The sequence below is a fragment of the Peromyscus eremicus genome, chromosome 4 (genome assembly GCF_949786415.1).
Source record: "Peromyscus eremicus chromosome 4, PerEre_H2_v1, whole genome shotgun sequence".
NCBI lineage: Eukaryota > Metazoa > Chordata > Mammalia > Rodentia > Cricetidae > Peromyscus > Peromyscus eremicus.
Window position 1 is genome coordinate 36,784,415 of NC_081419.1, and position 6,000 is coordinate 36,790,414.

Sequence of the window (6,000 nt, forward strand, 5' to 3'; positions counted from 1 at the left end):
GTGCCTAAGTACAAAGATGTAACTACTTATTACACTTATTTCCATTTCATTTGGGTCAAGTCCTAAAATGCAACGTGCTCCGTTCTGTAGAATGTTCTTAATATGCTGGAGTGCTGAGCAAGCACAAGAGAAAAGTATTTAAATTGTCTATAAATCTCATTACAGCTACAGACGTTGAGAAATATAAATCCGGCACACTTCCTTTCAAGGAGCCATAAACAAAGGTTTAGAGTGGGTAATCTGTGTTTCTTGCAAGGCTTGTGGGATGGCTGCAGGAGACCAGAAGAATGAAGGTCGCCGTTGCTATGCTGAGCTGTTTATATAAATAATCTATATTTCTGTTGAACCAGATGAGCCGACACGATGGGTGAAGCCCAGCCTTTGTCCTCGGGACTTTCCCGGCTGCTTTATGTCATCGAACGGCGAGCTAGATATAGAAATGATGGGGGCCATTTCTAAATCTTCCTCAGACAATGAGCTGCACATAGAGTATGTGGTTATGGGAGATGAGCAGGGCAAAGGGGACTGGTGGTTCCTTTTCAAAATGCGTGACTTTCTAATGAATAAAAAGGGATTCACCCTGCTGTCTTCTACCGATCAACACAAAGCTAAGTTTCCCTTGCATTCAGGGAGTCAAAGAGGCTGCTGCAGGTCTCTGGTAGAAACTTAGATGTATTTTAAAAGTCAAAAGACAGCGTAATATCATTTACAAGTGATCTTTTCTCCCCTTGCCTGACTAGATAACATACCATGGAAGTAAAATATTGATCTATCATTTAAGATCACACACACACACACACACACACACACACACACACACACATACACACACTCACTCACACACCCCCACTTCATCGAAATAGAAACCATCATTTTTGAAATTCAATTGACATACCAAAAAGATTTTAAAAACAAATGCTGGTCAGGAAGAGGAGAGAAGGGAACTCTTCCACACTGTTAGTAGGAATGTAAATTTGTACAGCTATTGTGGAAAATGTTATGGAACGTCCCCAGAAAAGCCAGAAATAGAACTCTTGTATGACCCAGCAATCCCACTACTGGGTATATATCCAAAGAAAATAAGGAAACGAAATCAGCATGCCAAGGAGCCAAGAAATGGAATCAACCACGGTTGCCACCAACAGATGAATGAATAAAGAAAGTGTGGTGTGTACACACAATGAAGTGCTATTCAACAGCAACAAAAAGAACAAAGCTCTGCCATTTGCAAAAACACTGATGAAACCAGGGGGCAATTTATTAATGGAAATAAGCCAGAGATAGATGATAAGTATATTCTCACTTTTATGTAAAAGCTCAAACTTATCTGAAAGAAGAAAGAGAAATATCGGTGGATACTCAAGCCTGGAAATTGGAGTGAGCCTGGGAGAAGCAGGAGGTGAATGGGTATAAGGGTTCAGTTGTACAGAGAGAGTAATTTCTAATGTTCAGGAGCACAGCAGGGAAATCGGTTGATGACATTTGATTGCATCATTCAAAATACTTAATGGAAAGGATTTGGAATGTTACTAACCCAGAAAAATAATAAATGAGTAGATCAACATGTCAGTCATTCCTATCAGATCATTAGACATTGTAAGGATATATTAAAATCCTATACTATGTCTCATAAATATATGTTCTGCATAACTATTACATTAGAATTAGTAAAAGATAGAATTCAGAAGAAAAAATCAGAAGATACCTTCTGCTTATTTCCTCCCAAATTCCCATATTATCAGCCTATTGCATATTTATTTATGTTGATAGACACCTATCTGGGGGTTCAGTATTCCATGTGTTGAGAGTGTATCATTTCTCTGTGTCTTCAACAACTACTGTTAAACTTCATTGAACTTGTACTTTCTAAAACACATCAGTATAGCACTTGCTGAGGCTGGCAAGGTGGTCAATTGTACTTACTCTTCACCTGGACACTCAGATGGGATTTTAGAAGAGCACTTGTTAGGCAGAGCTGCTAACGAAGATGATAAAATCAACTAGACAAAATAAGTTACAAACAGGTCTGTTCCTATTATCAAAGAGTGACTACATTAGTATGCTGTGGGATGTTCTGTATGGCAAATGTGTTGCTCTGATTGGTCAATAAATAAATCACTGATTGGCCAGTGGCTAGGCAGGAAGTGTAGGCGGGACAGGGAGGAGAATAAAGCTGGGAAGTGGAAGGCTAAGTGAGAGAGACACTGCCAGCTGCCACGATGACAAACAGCATGTGAAGATGCCGGTAAGCCATGAGCCATGTGGCAAGGTATAGCTTAATGGAAATGGATTAATTTAAGCTGTAAGAACAGTTAGCAAGAAGCCTGCCACGGCCATACAGTTTGTAACCAATATAAGTCTCTGTGTTTACTTGGTCGGGTCTGAGTGGCTGTGGAACTGGCAGGTGATAGAGATTTGTCCTGACTGTGGGCCAGGCAGGAAAACTTTAGCTACATTAGTATCATCACCACAGTCAGTTGCTCACCACCACTAAGGTGGCCACCAGCTCAAGAGCAGGGCAATCTGCTGTCTCTTCTCCTTATAGCACCAACAGTGAATAAAACACAGCTGTGAAGCTGGTATTGGAAAGTGAGGAACAGCTAAGGGCCCCCGGCACTGGAATTGCGAACTGAAACCACCTCTTTCTGGGTTTACAGTAAAAAAGAGAGCAGAGAGAAAGCCCAAGAGGGACCCAGGCGGGAAAGGGAAAGGACAGCCTAGGAAGAGATTGACTGCTGTAAGAGATGATTCTTTGAATTAATTTCATCAGTTTTTTAATAAAAGTGAGAGGTAGAGATGTGTGTATAGATTGCACTGGACAACATGGTAGGCTGTGGCTGATCAACACTGAGTAAGTAGCAAGGCTTTCTGTCTCCTCAACCTTCTCCAAAAAGTTGTTTTTAGGGAGGGCATCTTGCTTTCTTTCTATGTGTTTAAAAAGAGTCATTTTATTTTCTAGACTTATATTACTATCTGAGTCTCTGTTTTATACAAACAGAATTTCAGGATATAAACAGTTCCACGATGCTGTTAACATGGAGCACTTAGCACCCTATGTGAATTGTGTGTCGTAGGTGTGCGGCAATTAAACTCCATGCCTGCCTTGAGCATGGGAAAATGCTAAGGTGTTTCATGTGGCTCATAGCAGCAGCCTTTTCCTGTAGCTCTACCTCTCATTCCAGACAGGCTGAGCCCAAGAGAGCTTTAGCACCTTGGAGAATTAGTTCATCCACCCAGGCTCTGCTAGAATTTTTCCTATCATATCATAACTCTATATGAATACTTGAAAAACTATTAGAGATTCAGTTTTGATTGTTTACATTTCTTTAGAAATGATGGCATAGAGTGTTTATCATTCAGGAGGAGTGCATTTGATGCACAGAGATGTTTGTCTCGGATACCTGGAAATCCTCTGAGAATGAAGACATCACATAAGAAATGCATCCCCTGGTTAATTAAAACTTCATCAGCATGCAAGCAAATATTTATTTTCGAATAATCCTAAATGCTTCCAGCCTTAATTAATTCTTTATAAGGCAATGCAGACTCACTTTTCTAGCCAGATCCAGCAGAGGGCAGGATGCTCCCACCAAGGGCCAGCTGGCTACAGCCTCTAATCAGAACACTGCAACTCTTAAGCAGAGGAGAGAGCATTTTCCTGGTATCAGGGCAGCCCCTGCTTTCTTACAGGAATCTGAGTAAGCCTGTCATCAACTGGAAAACAGAAGTTGTAGATCACGGACTTGGAAACATGAGGTTTACTTTAGAGCATGCCCACGTTCTGTTTGGGACTCTGATCTTTAAGAAACTTGAAAAGGTAGCCAATTCCAGTTCTGTAAAGAAAATGCTTAGAGAATTAACAGAGGAGATTCTGATTAGATGTTGTCTTGGTGACACTTGAGTTATTCTAGTCACATATCCTGCCCCACTACTTACCCTAGAGTTACTATTCCTCTGACATTGGAAACCCTTAACAGCTTCCCACTATGTGGCTTTCTGTCTGCTGTCCCTGCACAATCCCCTTGAATGGGACATGAGCTCTATTAGCTCAAATCCGTCTCTCTCTCACCAAGCACAACTCAGATGTGAGGACATGTGTGGAGGTCCTGCGCCACGTTTGTGATGTAAGATGCTAGGTAGAAATTTTGTGCCAGGCCTTGAGTCTCACTAGGTATTTGCCATTTCTTCTAGTCCAGGTACATGCCAAATACAAGACAACAAAGATGCCAAACCATGAACTCGAAGTTAGCGCTGCAAAAGCTTCCTGGGCAGGGTGGTTACTGAAAAGGACTAAGTCGTCAGAGAGGATTTACATCCTCCCCAGCCACCCCCTCCCATCTCCCCAGCCAAATGAAGCAAATTTATTTTCACTTGTATTATTTATGTACACTTTTTGGTAATGAAAAGTTCCTTTAATGAAAAAAGACATGCAAAAAAAAAAAATAAACACTCTATCCATTAAAAACCACAATGTCAACAAGAAAAAAGTTAAATATAAGTTGAAAATCTTGACCTAAAATATGTCTGTGAGAAAAATTAGAGAGACCAGCTCTCCCAAGGATATAGCGAGGAGTAAAGCTCTATTAAATTCTGTTAAGAATCTTTCCATTGTTTTTGGGTCTTTATTACAAGCATCTTTTGATGTTCACTCTTTCTTTAAATAAGTTCAAATGTTGGGGGCCAGACTATTGTGCGGCCTTTTGACAACTGTCAGAACCAACCTTTGTGCCCAGCCACTTTGAGCAGGGAGGTGGTAACTGAGCAACCTCTCTGATCACTGGCTAGACTATCAACGTGTCCCCTGGACTGCTTTGAACACTTCTTGGATGCCATGAGGAAGCCACCCCAACTATAACCATGGCTGCTGCCCAAACCTCTGACCTCTGTGACAGAAGGTCTTAATCCAACCCAAAGGCCCCAGGAAGCACCAAGCCTCATCAGCCGATTGAAGGTATTTCTAGCTTCTGGTGCTCCAGAAGGCTCTGGTGCTGGTTGCTCCAGATTGTGTCATACTCCTTGATTAGGTCCAAAAGAGGAAGGGCACTTGCTCTTAGTGGATCATCAGCAACATACTAGTGACTGTCAAAAGAGGCTATGCCTACGGGAGCTTGTGATTGGTCCTGATGTAAGGTTTGTATTGGTGGAAGTGGGTGTTCTACTATGATAGGTGACATTGTAATCCACACACCAGCCTGTCTTTTCTGGCTGTGTAAGCAACCTACTGCCCTTTCTCATTGGTCTTGGACACGTCTATCTATGATCCCCAATATTGTACATTTAGGCCCTAATAAAGGCTTCTGCCTAGTGGTCATTTGCCTATTTGTGGAACTTATAGGCAGAGCAGGCTGAGCTGGTTGCAAAGGCAAGACTTCCAGCTTTCTGCTTGGACCGCGGCAGCAAGGGGAAGATGGAAGAGTGCCTCTACTCCCTCTGTGACCACGGCTGCAAATGAGAGCAGAAGCTGAAAAGAAGCTGAGCCTCTGGAGGAAGAGACTGTATCAAGGCGGAAATCACAGTCAAGGCTACAAGGTCCGCAAGCTTCAGTCACTTAAAGGGTTCAGAAGAGCTGTGAGGACTTCAAAAGCCAGGGGTCCTAACACCCACATCTCAGACGCTATACATCATGCTGCTGGCCAGAGTTGCATGCCCCTGAAAAGACTAAAAGTCAACCTGAAAGATCTCTCAACGGCCAGAACTGGGAAAGTAGGGACAACAACATGGTAACAATATTGTATTATAACTCGAGGAAGATAAATATATAAACTTGTACTGAAATTAACAAATGATTGAAAAAATAAGTAAGATGCGTTGTACATCCGGATCAATAAGCCTCCACCTCTGAAAGCTCAGACCAATAAGCCTTTACTTCTCAATGCTTAGAATCACAGCCTCTGGATTTAGAAATTCAAGCTTCTGGAACCCAGGGGTACCAAAGGTAAGAACACTGCCACCTTGCCTATCTTTGATAACCACCTGAATAAAGCAGAAGATCCCTCAGCT